Source organism: Dendrobates tinctorius, unplaced genomic scaffold (assembly GCF_039654945.1).
Source record: "Dendrobates tinctorius isolate UK_male_01 unplaced genomic scaffold, ASM3965494v1 ptg000131l, whole genome shotgun sequence".
In the NCBI taxonomy this organism is placed as follows: domain Eukaryota; kingdom Metazoa; phylum Chordata; class Amphibia; order Anura; family Dendrobatidae; genus Dendrobates; species Dendrobates tinctorius.
Genome location: NW_027361799.1, coordinates 4,893,280 through 4,917,229, shown reverse-complemented (window position 1 = coordinate 4,917,229; position 23,950 = coordinate 4,893,280). Strand labels below are relative to the sequence as shown.

Here is a 23,950-nt window from a genome sequence, read left to right as displayed (position 1 = left end):
CATAGAAATAAAATGTATTGTAGTTTTCATTGATTTAGACCGTGTGCACACGATGCATTTTACCTGCGGATCCCCAGCAGATTTTACCGCGCAGTAACGCTGCAGATCCGCAAAGTGATTTACAGTACAATTTAAATCAAAAACCACTTTGCACACGCTGCAGTTTATTCTGTGCGGTTTTTGTGCAGTCCAAAAAATGCAGCATGTCACTTTTCTGCAGTTTTCCACCTGCTCCATTCTCCAAATCCGCAGTGGAAAAGCGCGTAAAAAGAAATCTGCTGGAAAATGCATCGTGTGCACATGGCCTAAGTGTTCCATTGTTCTGCAGTGCTCCCAGTGGAAAGATTTAGTATTGCAGTATTCAGTGACATGTCATGGATGTCCATAATGGTTGTAATTCTAAGAAGTCTTAGAAAATTTCCACTTCTGATGCAAGATTGTGTGATGATCCATGCATAAAGCAATCAGGACTGTAGACTTCTGTCTCAATATTCAGGTTCTGTTTTTATCATAAATTAAAGCTGTTGGCTGTCCTGCATCTATTACCAATTCTTCATCAACTGCCAAGTTAAGGCTCATTCACACGTCAGTGTTTGGTCAGTATTTTGCATCAGTGTTTGTATGCCAAAGCCAGGAATGGAACTTACCGAGAAAAAAATATAATTGAAAGACTGACTCCTGTTCCTTATTATGGATACATTCCTGGTTTTGGCATACAAATACTGATGTGTGAAAGAGGCCTTAGTCTGAGTTGACAAGTTGGCATATAATCTAGCAAAAAATGGCACTCAGCTTGGTATTATGGTGACAATTTATTCCAGGAGTAGTAAGCAGTAGTAAAGGTTTTGGTCAGACAAGTGACCTTCAGTGTAATAGATTAACATAGACATAGATGATCATGGACACACATGAGTTGAGACTGGGCAAGAAGCTGCATGAAGGTAAAACTTACTAGCTGTATGAGCTCCTGAATTACCCTGGCTTTGTCCTCATGCAGTCCAAGGACCAGATCACAGCTGGCAATGCAGCCAGGAAGGACCACATTGAGAGGAAAGCATCCATCTCCAACAAGACCACCAGCTGCATATTCAAACTGCTACAAGAATCTGGTATCAGGACAGCATTTGTGACTAAGTGCAACTGGTTCATTGCCACTCTGTGAGATGATCCCTATAGAGTGGGTGTGCAGGAGAATAGCCACCAGTTCATTCCTGAATAGAAATCCTGGGGGTACCAGAAGGATATAAATTTTATCCTCCTAAAGTATAGTTGTTGTGAACTTTCTGGTTTTCCTCTGGCTTCTGGTGAGGGTGGTGGAGCTGGCTGTGTTGACAGAGGAGTCGTGAGTTCTCCATCCAGGCTCCCTCTAGTGGTGACAGTAGGCAATGAAGCTGATCTAAATGGCAGAGACCTGCCACCTGAGGAGGAGGACTGTGAGTGGACATCAGGAGTCTGACTGGATTTAAGTCAGCTGACTCCCTAATTTTTTTTTTTTTTTTCCTGCCCTGAAATACTTTGCTTCAAACACAACCAGGAACACAACTGTGGCAAAAAGCTAAAATTTACCCACAGTTATATACCTGGTTTTGAATACCTTTTTACCTTTGAAATACCCTGTATTTAACCTTTTTTTTAAACATAGTTCGCCGCAGAAAGAAAAGACAGACAACCATTGTGAAACGATAATTTTAACTTTTATTTAAAATTTTTTTTTTTTTAAATTTTTTAAAGTGCAAAAAACTTTTTTAATAAAGGTTTTAAACCCAATGGGCATTTTTATTAAAAAACACACATTACAATTCTGTGTATTGTGGGGTGGAAATACTGCTGGAGGGGCTGCGGGACACTTCGACACTGGGTGTGTGGAGAGAGGACTGGGATCGTGGTGGGGAAGAAACAGTTAGAGGTGAAGGTGTGGAAAAAACTACAGAATGGGTGGACATGTGGGAAGCAGAAGAGGTGGTGGGTGGTGGAGTGGAGGGTTGGGCAGGGACTGTAGGAGCAGATGATGTTGTACGGGGAAGGAGTTTGGTACGGGGAAGGAGTTTGGTACGGGGAAGGAGTTTGGTACGGGGAAGGAGTTTGGTACGGGGAAGGAGTTTGGTACGGGGCAGGTTGCTGGTACTGGGGAGGTTGCTGGTATGTAGTAGGAGGGGGAGGATGAAAAGTGGCTGGAGGGGGTGCAGATGTAATAGGAGGGGGAGGATGGAAAGTGGCTGGAGGGGGTGCAGGTGGAGGAACTACAGTGGTGGGAGGTGGAGGTTGGGAGGTAACCTGCTGTAGAGCACCGTGGCACGAATGCATTACATGCATCTGCTGGGCAGGAGAGAGCGTTTCCATGCGCTCCTCAACAGACCTGAAAAAGGTGTGGTTTGGCGAAGATCTTGCTTCTGAATGCATGGTTTGCAGAAGTGTCTTCACCTCCAGAATGCTGGAGTTGATCTGCTGAAAGCCTGCGGAGATTTGCTCTGACAAGACTTTGAGACAGTTCTGGAAAGATGCATTCAGATGCAATAACTCTTGCGCATAACTCTTTTCCTGACCCCTCTGCCGCTGCCGCCCAGTACCCACAGGTGTACTAGAGGCGGCAGGGGCAGAAGGGTGGGGTAAAGGGAAAGCGATCTCCTCACCAGCAGCTTCATGTAATGTAGGCGGCCACGATGCTCCTGTGCTGGTGGATGGGACAGATGGGTCGAATGTGTGGGAAGGCAGGGAAGGTGCAGATGTACCGGGGCGGTCGAAGTGTCCCTCGGTGCCGGTCTCCTCAGGGATCGCCTCAGAAGGGTCCAATCGTGCAGGATCCCGAGTGCTGCTCACCGTGCTGTGGAATAAAGAGAAAAAAAAACAATTAAAATACTGACATGGTATGGCCCTGGCTGAAAAAAAAAAAGTTACATCTTTTTCACATGTGGTGTGTAATATTTACCTTCTGGTGAGCATTGTTTCCCGGAGGAACGACAGGGCTTGTGCGTACTTGTACTTGCTCCTGCGTCCTCCTGATCCACTCGGGGCCTGCATCTCTTTATTGAACTCCTTCTTGAAACGATCCCTCACAGACCGCCACCGATTCACAATTCTGTTCCCTGAAACGAGAAAGGAGTGGTTAGTATACAACATCAGTGTTTCACAAACTCCAGTCCTCATGGTCCCCAGGGGTCATGTTTTCAGGATTTCAATAGTAAATAGAAATCCTGAACACATGATCCGTGGGGACCACGAGGACTGGAGTTCGGGAAACACTGGTTTAAATCAAGCAACCGGTACTGTATATACTTACGCTCTTTAATCTGGGCCCGAGCTTCGAGGTCCTCCCAGCGGCCCACAAGGAGAGAACAGATTTCCTCCCAGAGTCGTCGGGTAATGATCAGGTCAGCGTGGCGGCGGTCAGCCATATTCCAGAGCGGCTCCCTTTCTCTGACGAGATCGATGAGGCGGTCCACATCAATCCCTCCATCCTCACCGTCAGAGTCGGGAGCACGCTGTGAAGGCTGTGAAAGAAAGACAAAAATAACATAATTAGCCTCCACAAAAGAAATGAAATAAAAAGTGCAAAAAAAAAAAGCAAAAATATTTATACTTACACGCTGGTGACCGCCGCGTTGCTGTCGCCGACGACCCTGGGAGGCACTGCGAGGACCTCTTGGCCGAGCACCAGATTGGGAAGACTAGAGAAGAAAACAAAAAATGTTATGAGTTTGGATGTAGGCATTTGTTTGCTGTGTGTGGTCTGCAGAACATTGTTTTCTATGTGTTGTGTGTAGTGTGATGTTTCTGCGTTTGATGCAAAAAACTTACGAATTGTGAGCCCACTCCAAGCGTCTGTCCACCCCTTCCTTCTTCTTCTGGGAGCTCCTCTTCATCTTGTGATTCCTGTTTTGAAATAAAAGGCAATGAATAGACATATATTACAGAGATGATGGATTTTGGAAATAAAAACTTACCGTCAAACGCTGACGATGCGAGGGAGGGCTCCCAGAAGAAGATGTGCTGTCCTGTTGATGGCCAGACTCCATGGCTGTGGGTATTGCTGCTGCCAGTGCTGCCATTTCTGCTGCTGCTGCATCTCTTTGGCGGCTGTTGAATAAAGAGAAACAAAGGGCCAATGAATATCTTGATATTCCATGGCCCTAGTTTGGAGGAATGGGGGATTTGATAATTACAGTCTCTCATCTGCTTCTGGACTCCCCTCCCGTTCAGCATGCTGCTCCATTTGGGGTGGTGCTGATGGTGCTGCTGCTGCAGATGTCTGCTGCCTTCTCCTGCGCCTGGTTGCTGTCTTGGGTGGCATGTTGGGTGTGGCTGAGGGTCCCATTGTCTTCCTTTTATATATCTCCTGTGGGCAGAGCTACTGAGCATGCTCAGACCAAAAAAAACGGATCCGGCGCATTGCGGCGCTCATAGGCTTTCATTGTGTGAAAAAGCCGGACGCGCTGGATCCGGCGTGTCCGGCTTTTTCGCCGGAGACAAACGTTACAGTAGACGTTTTTTCCAGACGCCGGATCGCGACACATTGCGACACATTGCCGGATCCGGCGAAAACCGGATGAAACGCATGGCCATCCGGCGCAAATGCAAGTCAATGGGGGGGAACCGGATCCGGCACTGCATTTCGCCGGATCCGGTTTCTGTCAAAAGCGACGGATCGCGCCTGACGGCGAAAACCTGATGTGTGAAAGAGGCCTAAGCAATCTGTGCAAATTATGGCATCCCATGTGAAATGAGGGAGATGTCTGATCACAAAGGACCTGATGAGACTGCCTGTCTGTGTTGGTCTCTCCAGGCATGTGATGTGACTGTCACACAGCTGCAACACATGCAGCTGCAGCGCCTAACTGCTGATAAATGGTAGCGCTCCAGGTTTCCGATGCAGCTATTAGGAAACCGCTAATGGTATTCTGATAAGCCCTAGTGATGGGTGAGCACTAAAAAGCTCAGGTGCTCATTGGTTGGGTCCAGCAAATTGGAATACCCAATAAACACGTCTAACCAGCTCAACGTAAGTCAATGGGAAAAGTAAGCACTTGTGCCACGACCTCCCACCCCAACCCCCCTCGGGTGATTTTGGGGCCTAAAAATAAATCTGAAATCATTAGGAACAGTGTTCAAATTACATGGTATCATCATGGGGAATACCCCTGGAAGCATTTCAGACTCCCAGGTCACAGCTATGAACAATGTTGTCAGTCCTATGCCATTTTTACAGGCACAAAATAAAACATACAAAAATTAAACTGAAATGGATTTTCCTGGGAAATATGTTGAGGAACATCCTTTTCATGGTAATGTGCATGTAAGACAAATAGCCCAAGTGGTGGAATAACATTTTTGTTTTGGGTTATGTTCACATGTAGTGTTTTGGATGGTTTTTCAAATTTGGCATTGCTTTCAACCAAGACAAATGCGTTCACTGGGAAATGTCACTTGAGGAAGTGGAGACAAAAGGGAGATGGTAGAAAATGCTTCTTGTGTATGGTGCAGCCATTAGTAGAAGATGGGGGTGTTCCCATAGTGCTGCATGAAGTATAATTCAGAATTCTGTTCTGTGCTCACCTCCATTTGTCTTGGCAGTACTGTGCAGCGGTTTGGCTGATTTGCACATGGTTAGTGATGGGAAGGGCTCTTTTACTCTTATTGAGTACTGTTCAAGAAGCTTCTTGAATCATCTTTATCACATTGCTTTCCTGGATTGATTCCTTCTTCCACTTCATCTTCTTGGTCTTCTTTCTTCTGTCCACTTTCTCTTAATTGCTGTAGATCTGTGGAACTAGACAGACAAGTTAGCTAACTTACACTCTCAATGGTAGCGATAACTAAAACTAATTGACCAAACATCTTCCATAATGCATCATTGCTTATCTCCACTTCTATAAAGATGGGTGGCAGGGCTGCCTATGGCTGGAGGTGAGACTTACCTTAAGCTTTCTCCTTTCACCCAATATTGTTGTTCAACTTCAGATGGGAAATTCCTTCTTGCTCATGGGTATGGTTGATGTAAGTTCCAGCAAGTTCTTGATCTTCAAAGGTTTTCTTGTGCCATTTGGTAAAATAGCTCTTGCCTTTTTTGCACTCACCAAAGGTTGATGAAATCTAGAGAGAAAATGCTAGTGACTACCATACAAGTAAGCATACAATTCCTACTATTCAAGCCACATGTCACTGTCCTCAGTACTAATCCTCAATTCCCAATTCAGACCATCCTGACCAGAAGCACAGGCAATCGCCACCTCTTGGCGTACAATTGTTAGTGGAAAAGTCAGGTCCAGCTTCCTGGTGCAGTTGAGCATTTGCTCTTTCAATATATGCAATAGTGCAACACACAGACCCCTACTGCCATCCTATGCATTTTGACTCTTGTACTAAGACTTCATAAGAGTCAAAACACACAGGCTGGCAAGAGGCGTCCGTTTGCTGTGATATACTGGAATATGTATTGAAACGGCAATAAATTAGTAACGGCACCTAGAAGCTGGACATGTCTTTTCAACGTTTCCTACTGTTCACTCACTTCTCATGGAGCTTTTCCAAGTCCTTCCCAGAATGTGTAATGGGTTGTCCTTTTAACGTCACAAAAAATGGTTAACCATCTTTGAATTCCTCAGCTGAGTTGGTCAGATAAATTTGAGGTATGTTTCGAATAGCTATTGAATAAACATTTTAAGGATTTGCTTAGCTGAACATAGAACAAAGTAAATATATTGATTTACCCTTACACACATCTTCCTGCCAGGGCCGTATTGTTTGTGCTGCCCTAGGCACGTTTAGTGCTGCCTCCCCCATTGGTGAGCATGAGTAATGCAGACACTGTCGTCAGTGACTTGGGCTACTGTCAAATCAGCGATTTTTGCATTTCGCAGCAGATCCAGTCGTTTTTCTGCATTTGCCATGTAACAGATCACTTGTGGCAGCACTGCATTCAGCCTCATTTATTCCCTATGGGACTTGCAGACATGTGCGACACTTGGGGTTTTGCCGTGATCCAGCAAATGTGGTACTTGTAGCAACTGAAAAAAAAAAAAGCTGCTAGGTCTTGAATGAGGACTGATCTATGTGTATGCCCATGTATCTTTCCAAGATACTTCCAGCAATATTTTTACACGTTCATTCTATTCATCTGAAATCTGTTTGCATACATATTCAAATGTCTATATAGTGAGAGACATAAATATTTAATGGATCCTTATTGTCTATATGCAGTGGCGGATTAAGTGGACTATGGGCCCGGGGCTGTTCATAAAACCTGGGCCCCTGTACCCCCCTTCCCACCTGAGCGCTGCGGTCCCTGTGCGGGAATTGACAGCAGTACGGACCGCAGCACTTGGTTTGCTGCGGGTCCATACGGAAAACCCGCCACCATTCCACCACGTGTGGACATGGCCTAAAAAGACGTTGCACATAAGCTGTAGGCCTACGGCCAATACGCACAAAATCGCCCAACGTGATCTTGGCCATAGGGGATCCACTTTAATGTCCCCACTTTAATTTGAAGTCCCCTTACTTCATCCATTGCAGTCCCCTATCACCCACTCACTTCATCTGCAGTGCCGCTTCATCATTTGCAGCCCCTTATCCCCCTTCCATTTCATCATGTGCAGTCCCCTTCGCCCCCAACTTCATGTGGTGCCCCTTACCCCCAATTCATCATGTGCAGTGCCCCTTACCCCCAATTCATCATGTGCAGTCCCACTTACCCCCACTTCATGTGCAGTGCCCCTTACCCCCAATTCATCATGTGCAGTCCCACTTACCCCTTAATTCATCATGTTCAGTCCCTCTTACCCCCTAATTCATCATGTTCAGTCCCTCTTACCCCTTAATTCATCATGTTCAGTCCCTCTTACCCCTTAATTCATCATGTGCAGTCCCACTTACCCCTTAATTCATCATGTTCAGTCCCTCTTACCCCTTAATTCATCATGTGCAGTCCCACTTACCCCTTAATTCATCATGTGCAGTCCCACTTACCCCTTAATTCATCATGTGCAGTCCCACTTACCCCTTAATTCATCATGTGCAGTCCCACTTACCCCTTAATTCATCATGTGCAGTCCCACTTACCCCTTAATTCATCATGTGCAGTCCCACTTACCCCCTAATTCATCATGTGCAGTCCCACTTACCCCTTAATTCATCATGTGCAGTCCCACTTACCCCTTAATTCATCATGTGCAGTCCCCCCTTATCCCTTAATTCATCATGTGCAGTCCCCCTTATCCCTTAATTCATCATGTGCAGTCCCCCCTTATCCCTTAATTCATCATGTGCAGTCCCCCCTTATCCCTTAATTCATCATGTGCAGTCCCCCCTTATCCCTTAATTCATCATGTGCAGTCCCACTTACCCCTTAATTCATCATGTGCAGTCCCACTTACCCCTTAATTCATCATGTGCAGTCCCCCCTTATCCCTTAATTCATCATGTGCAGTCCCCCCTTATCCCTTAATTCATCATGTGCAGTCCCCCCTTATCCCTTAATTCATCATGTGCAGTCCCCCCTTATCCCTTAATTCATCATGTGCAGTCCCCCCTTATCCCCCACTTCATCATGTGCAGTCCCCCCTTATCCCCCACTTCATCATGTGCAGTCACCCCTTATCCCCCACTTCATCATGTGCAGTCACCCCTTATCCCCCACTTCATCATGTGCAGTCACCACTTATCCCCCACTTCATCATGTGCAGTCACCACTTATCCCCCACTTCATCATGTGCAGTCACCCCTTATCCCCCACTTCATCATGTGCAGTCACCCCTTATCCCCCACTTCATCATGTGCAGTCACCCCTTATCCTCCACTTCATCATGTGCAGTCACCCCTTATCCCCCACTTCATCATGTGCAGTCCCCCCTTATCCCCCACTTCATCATGTGCAGTCCCCCCTTATCCCCCACTTCATCATATAGAGGCCCCAGTCACCCCCCCCCATTTAATTCATTTTATAAATAAAAAAAAATAAAAAAAGTTCCCTATACACTTACCTCACAGCCGGCTCACTCCCCAGCAGCGCCTCTGCTTTCAGCATCCTCCGGGACATGTCGGCGCGTGCACGATGATGTCATCGCGCACACCCGACATCTGACCCGGAAGTACAGCCGGAGCTGAGCAGCCGTCAAGGTGACGGCCGTGCACAGCTCCCGGCCCCTCATAGAATGTGACGCGGGCGGCTGTCTGCTGCCGGCGGCATCACAGCACAGGGCACGGCCGGCCCTGTACAGGTGCTGGGGGAGCGGTCCGGGTGGCATTTGCCTCTCTGCCACCCGGCCCAGCCCGCCCCTGCCCCTGGGCCCCCAAAAAACCTTGGGCCCGGGGCGACCGCCACATCCGCCCCTATTAAGATCCGCCATTGTCTATATGGATATTGATGTGCTTAAAATTTTCTGATGCCCTGTTTAGATCTGTACCCTTTTGGTATTTTGTTTGTCATGCACAATTGCACTTTGTCTCCCCCATGTTTGTTCTTTGATGTAGTAATAAATTTTGATCTTTATTAAATAAGTGGGCTTTTTTGATCGTAGTTTCATAGAATCATAGAGTTGGAAGGGACCTCCTGGGCCATCTGGTCCAACCCCCTGCTCAAAGCAGGATTCGCTAAATCATCCCAGTCAGATGTCTGTCCAGCCTCTGTTTGAAGACTTCCATTGAAGGAGAACTCACCACTATTCGTGGCAGCCTGTTCCACTCATTGATCACTCTAACTGTGAAAAAGTTTTTTTCTAATATCTAATCTGTGTCTCTTCCCATTCAGTTTCATCCCATTGCTTCTAGTCTTTCCTTGTGCAAATGAGAATAAAGTTGATCCTTCTACAATGTGACAGCCCTTTAGATATTTGTAGACAGCTATTAAGTCTCCTCTCAGTCTTCTCTTTTGCAAACTAAACATTCCCAAATCCTGCAACCTTTCCTCATAAGACAGGGTTTGCAGACCGGTCACCATTCTGGTCGCTCTTTTCTGAACTTGCTCCAGTTTGTTGATGTCTCTTTTAAAATGTGGTGCCCAAAACTGGACACAATATTCCAGATGAGGTCTGACCAAAGAGGAGTAGAGGGAAATAATGACTTCACGTGATCTAGACTGTATGCTTCTGTTAATACATCCTAGAATTGCATTTGCCTTTTTTGCTGCTGCATCACACTGTTGACTCATATTCAGTCTGTGATCTATTAGTATACCCAAGTCTTTCACATGTGCTGTCACTTAGCCCTATTCCTCCCATTCTATATATGCTTTTTCCATTTTTATTGCCCAGATGTAGTACTTTGCATTTCTCCCTGTTAAAAACCATTCTGTTAGTTGCTGCCCACTTCTCCAGTTTATTTAAATCTTTTTGAATCCTCTCTCTCTTCTCTAGTATTAGCTATCCCTCCTAGCTTTGTGTCATCAGCAAATTTAATCAGTTTACCCTCAATTCCTTCATCTAAATCGTTGATAAAGATGTTGAACAATACAGGGCCCAGGACAGAGCCCTGTGGTACCCCACTTGAGACATTCTTCCAACTGGATGTGCAGCCATTTACGACCACTCTTTGGATCCGATCACTAAGCCAGTTATGAATCCACCTAACAGTTGCCTTGTCCATTCCATACTTAGTCATTTTTTCAATAAGGATTGTATGAGAGACTTTGTCAAATGCTTTGCTGAAGTCAAGATATACTATATCTACAGCATTTCCTTGATCCACCCAATCAGTGATACCGTCATAGAAGGAAATTAAGTTAGTCTGACATGACTTATTAGTTAGAAACCCATGCTGACTCTGTTTAATCACTTCATTCTTATCCAGGTATTGACATACATGTTTAATAATTTGTTCAAAGATCTTTCCTGGTATAGAAGTCAGACTCACCGGCCTATAGTTGCCTGGGTCCACCTTCTTCCCCTTTTTGAAGATAGGAACAACATTTGCTCTTCTCCAGTCTTCTGGCACTTCTCCTGTTCTCCAAGAATTTTCAAAGATTATGGAGAGGGGTTCAAAAATTTCTTCTGCTATCTCCTTCAGTACTCTGGGGTGTAATTCATCTGGACCTGGAGACTTGAATTCATTTAGGTTAGCTAAGTGTTTCCTCACTATCTTTCTGTTTATAGATATCCTGGATTCTTCTATTCCCTCAATAGGACAGTGAATAACAGTTGATGTTGCATTTCCTTTCTGAGAGAAAACAGATGCAAAATAGGAATTTAAAAGTTCAGCCTTCTCAACATCCTGTCTTACCATTTCATCATTTTCATCCTGTAAAAATCCTATAGCATCTTTGACTTTTCTTTTACTTTTGACATATCCCCAAAATCCTTTATTATTGCTTTTGACATCTCTTGCAAGCCTCAGTTCATTTTCTCAGCTTTAGCTAATCTGATTTGTGCCCTGCAGGTTCTGCAGACAGCATTATATTCTTCTTTAGATATGCCTCCCTCTTTCCATTTTATAAACATTTCTTTCTTCCTTTTTAGCATGTGCTTAAGTTCTGTGTTCATCCATCCTGGTTTCCTTAAATGCTTCCTATTCTTCCCTCTTTTCGGAATTGTTAACAACTGTGCTTTGAGAATTTCATTTTTCAAGATTTCCCATCCTTCCTGGACATTTTTGTCTTTAAGGATATCCAGCCATTGGATCCCTCCAATTCTCTTTCTGAATCCCTTAAAATCTGCCTTTCTGAAATCTAACCTTGACGTCTGAGTCTTCACAGGTCTTCCACCTCTAGTAATCCAAAATTCTAAAATAGCATGGTCGCTACCTCCTAGGGTCCCAGCCACTTTTACCTCCTCAACCATTTCCTCCCTGTTTATAAGGATTAGATCCAAGGTAGCAGTTCCCCTTGTTTTCTCCCTTACCTTTTGGAAGATAAAGTTGTCAGCAAGAGAGGATAAGAATTTCCTTGACCTGTTAGTTTTGCCTGAGAGAGATTCCCAACAAATGTCTGGATAGTTGAAATCTCCCATGACAACTATGTCATATTTTTTGGAGAACTTGGCCATCTGATGCATAAAGAGTTCATCTATATCTTCGGCTTGCACTGGCGGCCTGTAGTAAATGCCTACAATGGTGTCCTTTCCATTGTTCTGTCCTTGTATTCTTACCCAAACAGTTTCCACAGAACTCCCAGTCTCTGAAGCTTCAATCTCTGTGCAGATATACGCGTTTCTAACATACAATGCGACACCCCCTCCTCGTTTATCAAGTCTGTTTCTTGCAAATAAGTTGTATCCTTCTAGTCTTGTATTCCAATCATGTGTATTGTCCCACCAAGTTTCAGTGATTCCAATGACATCATATTTCTTTTCCTGTGTTAGTAGTTCCAATTCTCCTTGTTTGTTGCCCATGCTTTGTGCATTAGTATAGAAACATTTTAGTTTGTTTGGTTTCTCTTTCTCCAATATTTTTATTAGATTCTTTCGTCTTTGTTCTTCCTTTCCACTTCTAATAGCAGAGTTCTCAATAGCATTTGTCAGGTGTATGGCTTTTTCTGGTCTTTTGCTTCCCTTCCCATGTTGTTCTAGTTTAAAGCTCTCCTTACAAGTGTAGCAAGGCGACTTCCAAATAAATAGTTTCTTTTCTATGTTTATATTCAAATGAGGGAGTAGATCTGTTGCTCCAGCTCTATACCTGCTCGGTGCCACCTCTTCCTGATCAACTTGCAGCTCTTTTTTTCCAGAATGAAACACATCATAGAGGCTGTCAGTGAAGCAAAAGCAGGTAGCACTCTGCTGGAAATAGAGCTGGAGTGATAGAAGGTTAAGATCCACCACAGTCGTTAGGCATAATTTATATATCAAATGAAATGCTGATTACTGAATAAAGGGAGAAAGGGACTGACCATACAAAGGTGTTAACTGAGTTTGTCTTTAAAAGAGCTACATGTGGGTCGCCCTCGCGCACACAGGGCAGCGGGGTACTCTGTACTGGGCTGTTGTCAAGGCAGGAATGTGTCACAGCAGCGGTGACCCGGTCTGTGGCCCTGGGTGCCCAATATCAATGGCGGTGATGTTAATGGTGTTAAAGTTTATATGAATAGTTCGAGACGCCACCCGTGGTGTTTGGCAAGTAAGATGGTAAGCCAACGCTGCATACAGATCTTTTGAGACTGATGGTGTGGTGCAGTAGAGATGGTAAAGCTCCACACAGGTGGAGCTGTAGTCCCAGGGCAGTGTAGGTGCAATGGATGAGGAGAGGCACAGAATGGTATGGATGCTGGTACCCAGGTGTAGTGGTGCAGGAATAACTGAACGACACCGGAGTATGTGGTTCCAAAGCTTTACTCACTGTTTGCAGTTCACACAACTGCCTGCCTCCATACTGTGTTCTCCAGGTCAGGGCTCCAGACAGGATGGGATTCTCCCTTCCACACTCTGCCAACATGTACCTTACTGAACGACTCCAATGCGCCTTTAGGTGTGAAGCACTCCAGTACTTTACCCTGGAATGCCTCTCTCTGTGTTCATAGTCTATACTGGTATGACAGACAGCTGTAGCCTGCTTCGGGGACTCCTCACTGCGTCCCGGCTCTATATTCAGTTGCTGTTGTGTCCCAAGTCTATGATGGGAGCAAGGCGTTGGCGGCTCACTACTCATTCGGTGTCTGTTGCCGGACATAAAGATCCAATCAACCTCGGGGACCAGGCCCCATCCTTGGCACTCTCTGGACTGGAAGGGTTCTCTTTCTCAACCTGCTTCCCTCTGTTCTTCTGTTCTCCTTCGTTCTGATCTGTTCTATCTCTCTTATGGAAGGTTAGGTTATCAATCTTAACAGTCTCTCGTGTCAGCAGCCTAGATCACTGGGACCTGCTGCAGCACATCCCTCAGACACCCATCTTCTCTCTTCTCTCTCCTCAAACCAACAAACCACTAACTTTCACTCTTGCCACTCTTTTGTATCTAACTTCACCCGCCTCCCCAGCACCTCTCGTGTTACGAAGCCAGGGACCACAAAAGGCACCCTATGACCTTTCCAGCATAAAGCATGGATGGGTCCCTGCTGAACTATCCTGTGTGTGGGGTGCAGGTGTTGGAATGCAGAAAGTAGTTCCCAGCCTACCTGGATGGTGGGGCACTTCACCTTAGGAGAAGGTGCAGTACCTCTGTGGCGACTGAAGCCTCAGGGGTGCCATACATGCACACATATAAGGCTTGGAGGGGTTAAATCCTGCAGACTGCCTTTAAATAAATACATTGGAACATGGTGTATAAGTATGGTAAAATAGCAGTCCTTATTCCACGAAGCGCTACAACTCCTTTAGTCAACTGATCAATGCTGATGTCAATATTGATAGCCTATTATAAGGATAGGATGAGTGAAGAATTCTGAAACCACGGATATGTGATAATCATTCTAAATAGTGCTTGGCGCTCTTCCATCCGGTTCTCATTATCAGACTCCATGAGCACCTGATCAGAGCTACAAGGAACATTATGGAGGTGTATCCACTTCTTCCTTCTCATTGCTGCCCTCCTATGTCCACCATTCTGAAGATGACACTTTGTAAATCAAATGGATATTTGATTCCTGTTGTGGGCACTCTGACTCAGAGCACAAGTTGTTGAAGGTAGATATCCATGATCTGCAATATGGTCCAGGTCATTTGGATAATTATTTGTGGAATCAGACAGTTGATAATCCCGTCTCCTATCATAGCATTCTTGTATGCCAGGGTCATTCCATAAATATTTCACTGCATCTACATAAGGGATCTCAAATGAGCCCACCTTCTCAATATCAACTTCCCGAAATAACAGTGCATGGCCCTTGTGTTGCTTCTTGTATGGAATTTTAATGGTCTCCCTTGCCCAAATCATAGCTTGCATTGCAGTGAATATGTTCTGGCACACAAGCTTAGTGAAGCCCCTCTTCATCAGCGTAGCCAGATCCATGGATAATCCTTATCTGCTCCTGGTGGGTGTCCCTCTTGTCTTGGTGGAGCTGCCTGTCTCATCACTGTTCCTCTGAGCTTCCTTGGCCTCCTCGCTGAGGCAGCACACCATGATGGACTCCAGAGTCATGTCTGCTAACTGCTAGTGGCGCTGGAAAGAGACAGACCCCCCCCCCCCCCCCTGTAAGTCACAGACCTGCTTCTCCTTGTAAGAAGGGGGATTGCTGTGCTGACTGGGGGGGAGGCAGACTGAGACGGGAGATCCCTTTAAATAAATACATTGGAACATAGTGTATTAGCATGGTAAAATAGCAGTCCTTATTCCATGAAACTCTACAACTCTTTCAGTCAACTGATCAGTGATGTCAATATTGATTGCCTATTGTAAGGATAGGATATTAAATCCTCAAATCAATTAAACAGATGTTTAGTGCATATGATGTCCACAGAGCTAATACACAATGCTGCCAGCAAAAATATTCTTGCATAGTTATTACGGTAGCACAGTGGCTCTGTGGCTAGCACTGCAACGGTGGCTTAGTGCTTACCACTGTATATAGTGTCTCAGTGATCAGCGCAACAGCTTCGTAGCATTGGGGTTCAAATCCCACAGAGGATGACAGTTGTGCAGAGTTTGTTCTGTGTTTGGAGTTTGATAGGAAACCCACACAAAGGCCTACTAATAGGATATTTAGATTGTGTGCCCCAGTGGGGACAGTGTTGATGTATTTAAAGCGCGTGGAGTAAAAAGGAACCTGTCACCTCGTTTTACCACTATAAGCTGTGGCCACTGCTTTTTGGTGCTGTAGGGATTTAACTTGCTCAAGAGCCACCAGAGTCAATCAGGAAGCACGCTCCATTAAAAGTTCATAGGGTTTATTTCTCCATAACCCATAAACCAGCCCATAACACATGGAATAGCCTTTAGCTCAGGCGGAAGCAAGTACAAGTGTCCATTGTTTCAGGCTCAGTCCTGGAGCCTCAGCAAACACAGGAGGCTTATCCCTCCTTGCATACAGCCAATATACCCAGGCCTCACCAGGTCAGCAGCCTCAGCACGTGGTCTTTAGGAAGGTAGCACACCTTTCTCCACCTAGGCCTGCTGGGACCTTCCACTTGGCTCAATCCGATCCATGCTCTCTCCCATGTGACCTACTCTGGTTACCTTATATGGTCTGTAACTACACCCAGCAGGTCACATGGCTATGACCTCATCACAGGTCCTTCAAGCATTTAATCATATATACTTTATTGTGACACTCTTAAACACTCCCCTAGGTGGATTTGTAGATTGATCCTGCCCATCTCATCAATCATCTGAAGGCTTCTCCCTGACACCTTGGAATGACATAAGCTTTGCTGATCAGCACATAAGCAAGCTTTCATCTCAAGGCCACCCATCTTGAGATGCATAATGATCCTTCAGCATCCTATACCCATTACCACAATGGATATGACTGTAGGCCCATCCTGGGACACCCACACAGTGCCCCCTAGCAGACACAGTGGTCACTACAACACAGTGCTTATCTACAACTTTCTAGAATGCTGTAGATAAGCCCCTTATCCAACCTGCAAGATAAGAAAAACATGTCTTATTATTCTCACCCGGGGGTGGTCCGGTCCGATTGGTGAGCAGGTCCGGCACCTCCCATCTTCATGCAATGTCATTTTCCTTGATTTGTCGTGCTCCTGCGCAGGTGTACTGATGTGCACTGTTGAGGGCAGAGTAAGAGCCCAAAGGAGGTTACCTTCAGTGCTCCTTATACAGAACCACGTGGCTAGATAGCAGGTTTGCCAGGGGGGGGAAGACTTTCTGCCCTAGACATACTGGACCATGTAACTGCTATGGTTAGAGGAACAGGAAGGGGGACTGGACCAGAAGGTGTGCAGGCAGAGGGCATGAAAGCAGAACATGCCAGAGGGAAAGCGGCTTGCAACACCACACTCCCAGAGAGAGGACTCACAGTCAGAGCACAGAGGCTGAGAGAAGAGCAATGGTGAGAGCTGTAGTTGAGTACGTGGACTCTGGAGCCTTCATGATCAGAGGAGACTTCGCCCCTGACAGTGCAGAGACAGTGACCCGAGCATGTATCCCTGGTGACTGTAGTGGCAAGCTGCTCCTCCCTGCGTGGAGAATTTATCCCCTGTAAATAAACCCTTTAACCATTGGTCTGTCTCTGATCTGTGGTGACATCATCAGTACCTGCACATTATTACAGTCCTGCAGTGCGCAGGTGCTTGGCCTCTCTGACCTTTACCAGCTCCTGTGCACTACAGTACTTTGCTCTGCCCTCAACAGGGCAGATCAGTACACCAGCACAAGAGCGCAGCTAAAAGCAAGGAAGATAATGACATTGCATTTTAAACAAAATTTGACCGGTGCAAAAGAATAGGCACCTCAACATAAAAGTGACATTAATATTTCGTAGATCCTCCTTTTGCAAAAATAACAGCTTCTAGTCGCTTCCTGTACTATTAATGAGTTCCTGGATGAAGGTATTTGTGACCATTCCTGTTTACAAAACAATTCCAGTTCAGTTAACTTTGATGGTCGCCGAGCATGGACAGCCCACTTCAAATCATCCCACAGATGTTCAATGATATTGAGGTCTGGGGACTGGGATGGCCACTCCAGAACATTGTAGTTGTTCCTCTGCATGAATGCCTGAGTAGATTTGGAGCAGTGTTTTGGATCATTGTCTTGCTGAAATATCCATCCCTTGTGTAACTTCAACTTTGTCACTGATTCTTGCACATTATTATCAAGAATCTGCTGATACTGAGTTGAATCCATGCGACCCTCAACTTTAACAAGATTCCCGGTGCCGGCATTGGCCACAGAGCCCAAAAGCATGATGGAACCTCCACCAAAGTTTACTGTGGGTAGCAAGTGTTTTTCTTGGAATGCTGTGTTTTTTAGCCTCCATGCATAATGCCTTTTTGTATGACCAAACTCCTCAATCTTTGTTTCATCAGTCCACAGGACTGTCTTCCAAAATTTAACTGGCTTGTCAAAATGTGCTTTTGCATACCTAAGGTGACTGTTTTGTGGCATGCTTGCAGAAGCAGCTTCTTTCGCATCACTCTCCCATGCAGCTTCTCCTTGTGCAAAGTGAGCTGTATTGTTGACCGATGCACAGTGACACCATCTGCAGCAAGATTTGATTCAGCCAATGGGAATCCTCAGAAGTGTGGGCACATCCTGTTAGGCATGTTAACTATTGGCATGGCTGTGATTGGCTGCTGAAATGATGTCATCATGATGCGGGGGGTCTGTGCCAACTGCCCGGGGGTCTGTGCCGGGTGCCTGTGCCGGCTGCCGGTGGTCTGTGCGGGCCTGCCGGGGGTCGTGTGTGTGTGTGTGTGTAGGCATCGTCCGATGGGACTGCAAGTCCCATCGGGCGATGCCTGCTACACTGACAGTGACACATTAGCCAATGATGGGACAGTAGTAGTCCCATCATCCGGCTAATGTGTTGAATGTAAAAAAAAAAACATGCTACATACAATACATGTTACATTGTTCCCCGAAGCCAGTGTCATCTAAGGAAAAATATAAAAATAACAAACAAGCCATATACTCCCTTATCTGCAGAAATCCACACGTGTCCCACGCCGATCTCCCGTGGAGAGCAGCGGCATCAGCTGATGCGACCGCTCTCTAGGGGCTCAAGGAATCCAGTGTCGGGAGGTGTGTATCCTTCCGCACTGTATTCCTCCGCCACTGTAAAAAAAGTCCCTAGTCTCACTTTTGGCATTGCTGTGTGAAAAAGTTCCCACGCAGCATTTGCCATAAAGTGAGACCAGAGACTATTTTTTTACAGTGGCGGAGGAATACAGTGCGGAAGGATACCTACCTCTCCACACTGGATTCCTGAGCCCCGTAGAGAGCGGTCGCATCAGCTGATGCTGCTGCTCTCCATGGAAGATCGGCGTGGGACACTCACTCGTGGATTTCTGCGGATAATGGAGTATTTGGTGGTTTATTTTTCAGATTTTTCCTTAGATGACACTGGCTTCGGGGATCAAAGTGACAAGTAATGGTGAGTGTGTAGTGTGGATTTTTTTTTTTTTTGTTTTTTTTGTACATTCAACACATTAGCCGGATGATGGGACTACTACTGTCCCATCATTGGCTAATGTGTCAATCACCATCATGGTAGCAGGCATAGCCCGATGGGACTTGTTGTCGCATCGGACGTTGCCTGCACAGCCCCCCGGCAGGCCGGCACAGACCCCTGGAAGGTCCGTACACACCCCCGAGAGGCTGTACAAGGACAGAAAAGGGTTTTTCCTTATTCCGATACCGGAAGTCCCACCAACTTGAATGGGACTTCCAGTATCGGAATCGGCGATACCAGATACTTTTTAAGGTCGGCCGATCCATTCCGATACGATATTTTTCAGTATCGGCTGGTATCGCTCAACACTATCCTTGACTGTTCTCACCATTCTTCATCTCTGCCTTTCTGATATTTTTCTTGGCCTGCCACTTCTGGGCTTAACAAGAACTGTACCTGTGTTCTTCAATTTCCTTACTATGTTCCTCACAGTGGAAACTGACAGGTTAAAGCTCTGAGGCAACTCTTTGTATCCTTCCCCTGAAAAGCTATTTTGATTAATCTTTGTTTTCAGATCATTTTGAGAGTTGTTTTGAGGAGCCCATGATGCCACTCTTCATAGGAGAATTAAATAGGAGAACTACTTGCAAGTGGCCACCTTAAATACCTTTTCTCATGATTTGATACACCTGGCTATGAAGTAGTTAGGAGTGTTCAAATCAAGAAAATGATAAGGGTGCCCATACTTTTGCACCAGTCAAATTTTGTTTAAATGCAGATTGCACATTTTCTGTTAGTTATATTTCTGGATTCAAATAAGGTTTATTGTACTGAGTCCATCAGTTATTAGATATATGAAACAAATAGCTGTTGCAAAAGCCAAAATTGTTATAAAGAAAACAGGTTAACATTAATAGGGGTGCCCAAACGTTTACATATGACTGTATAATATAACTTGTTCTTTGTTTCTACAGCTTTACAGAATGCTGTAGATAAGACCCTAAAGGCAGTGGTCGCATCTTGCAGCGACAAAACGAGGTGACGTGTTCCCTTTTTAATAAGAATATTATTTATTCATTGGTATTATGCTATGTCACAATACCAGGATCTGAGGATCTTCTGTTTCGAGGTCAAGAGCTCTCTGATGCGATGTTGCTGCCTGTCTCGCTGTCTTCCTCTTTTGACACTGCAGTGTTGTGGACAAAACATTAACTGGTTAACGACAAGTATGGTGTCTATGTACTAACTGAACTATAAACTCTCCCCATAACATGTCCAGCAGACATTGTAGGATTACTATATTGATTTTATTATTCTATTACTGCCCAGTCTCTAAACATGGACGTATGAATTAAGCCTTAGTCAAACACATATTTGAAAAAATGGTATCTGTGTGATTGGTGTATGGTCAGTGTCAGATTTTACAATAAGGATCTATGTACACGTTGTGGATTTGCCTGGGGATGGCGCATGCTCTGATTCAGATTTAGTCTCCCGAGATCTCGGGGCAAGATCTAAATCTGAGCATGCACCGCCCCAGTGGCCATTTTCCTGGAGGCCACCGCATCGCTCCAGTGGAGCTTCAGAGGACTCCGAAGCTGACAAAATGCCAGCGAAGTCCCCTTTGCTACAGAGCCACCACCCTAGCAGAGAGCTGCACAGAGCACCGCTGCCATAATGAGGTAATCTGGATACTTTACTTGCACCTTCCTGGTGAGGCGCCCCCTCACCTTGTTATCAGTACCACTCCCTCCTCCATCTTCCCACCACCACAAACAATGACCGCAGATTGCTCCGCACCTGCCCTATAAGATGACATCTGGCATACAAGACGACCCCTAGCTTATAAGATTTTCATGGGTTAAAAAATCATCTTGTACGCCAGAAAATATGGTATGTCCAGGGAGATCTTATATATGATGTCCAGGGACAGACTATCTATAATAATGCTCAGGTAGTAGATCTATAATATACAATGTACAGTCCAGGCAAATCTATAATATATAATGTCCAGCTAAGACCAGAGGCAGAGATGTATTACAACACTCCCACCCCACTCACTCGATCTGGGACTGGCAGCAAACATTGCCAGTGCTGCTGCTGCTGCCAGTCACTCTCTGGGACCATCTGGGAGCAAACATTGCCGCTGCGGTGTGTGCTCCAGCCAGTAGTAATGGACACCAGAGACACAAGATGGGGCGCTGACAAGCACCTTGACATGTTTCACCACCCTGGGCTTCAGGTGTTGTGGGGGAGAAATGCCTCCAGAAACACTGGTGTTCATGATTTCTTAACCATTTATTATAAAAATGAATGAACAAAAGAGAAATCTTAATTGCATCAGTATTTGGGGACCAATCTCTGCCATCACCTGTTCTAGGTACTTGTTTGCACACAGTTTTTGATGGCATTTGTCAGGCAGGTCTTTCCAAACTTCTTAGAAAACTACCTGCAGATCTTCAGTGTATGAGGCTTGTGTAAATCCTGTCTCCATGTGATCACACAGACTGACATTGAGGTCAAGGATCTGTGGGGCCAAATCACCTCCAAGTCTCCTTGTTCTTTATACTGAAGGCTGTTACTAATGACACTGGATGATTTGGATTTTCTGCTGCAGAATAAACTATAGTTAGATTTACTATTTGCTCTAACATTTAGATGCAATATATTTTTACAATTATATTTAACGTGCAATATTCTGTGGATTCCTATTGGTGATAATGGGATATTAGTAGGTAAATTGCTTAACCATTTCAGGCAACAAAACTACTATGCAATATTTTGGTGCAATAATGTAGACTTGCAACCCATTTCAAGGGTCTTCATTGTCAGGGAAGACCCCAACTATCTGGAGGGAGGGAAGCTCTAACTAGCCAAATACTGAGGCTGAGCTGGAAAGGCCCCCTTGGGACAGGAAGATGAGTCAGATGTTACAGATGTCTGTGGCTTGAGTCCTCCTCTTCGAATGTTCTGCTTTCATTTACAACCCTGAGTGGTCATTTTGGGGAGAGTGCAGAGTCTGGAGAAAGGGTGGTCTGCAACTGGATTGAGCTGGTGGCCTCCTTGACAACTTAAATTGAGAAAAATGTCCCTGCTCTTTGTGTTCCTGACATGTGCTTTTCAGACCATCCCAGAGACTGTCCATGAAAGGCATGTAGTCTGCAAGTGGGATGAGCTGAAGTGGCTGCTCAGTTTCGTTAGGTGAGACCACTATTCAGATTGTGGTCCTTTTTAAGATCCCTTGAACAGGGCGGATTAAAGAAAAGGAGTTTGGTCTGCGTGGATGACCTGTTGCTAGGTCCATAGTGGTATTTGTCACATGTCATCTAAACTGGCAATTGACATCAACATGTTAAGAATTCTCTGGGTGCAGATGATTCTCCTGAAACATGGTGGTGTACCCTTCTCATGTCATCCTGGAAGCTGAGTGGATCCATGTTTGTCAATGGCACTTCCTGGTCTCCCTTCTGGACTCATGTGGTCATTGCAAAAGAATCCCAAAGAAAGCCTATGAAATGTAGACAAGTGTCACAGGTTGTTGGGAGAGCGAGTAGAAAGAAGCAGGTATAATGTAGATTTCTTCAAAAGCTAGATTAAAATGCAGCCATCTCCTTTTAATTCTATTTCTTATGGATACATTAAAATGAATACTTGTTTCAAATGGCTGAATATTGCACATGTGAACTTGGCATAAAAGGATCCTGTGAACAGGTCAATGATGCTTACAGTATTAAGTAAGATGGCAGAACAAGTCATATGTTTGTATGAACTTGTGGACAGACCTCCTTAGCATTGGAGTCTTCTGTGGATTGTCAATTCTCTGCAAAACTTTCAGATTAAAAGACAGGTTTCATGCAATACTAACTAGTTAAAGCTGCTTCTGTTTCCATAATCATGGACTTCTCAGAAGGTTCCATCACCAGGATCTGGTTAGAATGATCGTGGCACCATGTCCCTCTATGAAGTCTTAGAATTTTCACATTGGATCCAAAGAAGCAGTGTGATTTCTGTATGACTCAATGATTGGCATTCAGGCTTCTGTCTCAAGACTTGATACAGAACCCAGAAAGCAACACATGATCATAAACTCAAGCTGTTCCATAAAATATAAAGAACAAGCCCAGAGGTGATAATGGTAAAATGTATATCCCAAGTTTGGCAATCAAGATAATATACAACAGAAAACATAATGCGCAAAAACGCTGACCATAAGACCTGATATTCTCACTAAAGTAATCTGTACAGCAAGTTACAAAAAAGTTTAACAATAGTCCAATTAAGATAAATAGGGCACTTCAACCAATGATACACAACAAATCCCACATCACATAGTAGGAAAAAAGAAGAGATCCCACAATATAATATAATAAACAATGTATATACTTTATTGAGAAAAATCACTAAAACAGCGTGAAATAGCAGCAAGATTGCCATGAAGAGGACACACCGCAAAGGTCTTTATCAGGACTATATATGCATGCATGCAGCATGGCATATAAACATGCAATTAACTTATGGTTACATAAAAAAGATAGTTATAGAGCAGTGCTTTGTTATAGTAAATGCCCAAATATGAGCTCTACAATAGAGCAATCCCGAGACACAATGGCTGTAGCAAACACCATAAGAAGCCCATACTGCAAAGAGATATACCATACCATCGCTAATGAAGTCCTAATAATGCCCAGGAACTCTGCTCCATAGTAGCCATCTAATGGAACCGGTATATAATAAACCGGGTAAAGGAGCAGAGTAAAAAAATATATCTACCTGTGGCAGAGCGGTGTCCCCACACCCCGACGCGCGTTTCGCCTCCTGCTTCTTCCAGGGGCGGGTCTATCGGCAGGGTAACTATGTTTTTAAATCGCAAATGGCCAATCATAGAGAGATGTCATTGGTAAGGGGCGGGGTCTATCGGTATAGTCGGCGTCATGCGCACCCGCCCCTCACCCCACGTCTGCTTCCTGTCGGCGCTCAATGACGCGGCAGCCATAAGGGCTGCGCGTCAGTGTGTGAGCGTCATTGGAA

At 45.0% G+C, this 23,950-nt stretch overlaps 1 long non-coding RNA gene and 1 pseudogene across 1 annotated transcript in view; one reads left to right on the top strand and one right to left on the bottom strand.

Moving 5' to 3' along the window:
* Nucleotides 1-23,950, top strand: part of LOC141047991 (uncharacterized) — a 224,899-nt gene that overhangs the window by 62,206 nt on the left and 138,743 nt on the right. The gene's annotated exons all lie outside the window — the stretch shown is intronic.
* Nucleotides 12,967-14,988, bottom strand: LOC141047988 (guanine nucleotide-binding protein G(q) subunit alpha-like; annotated as a pseudogene).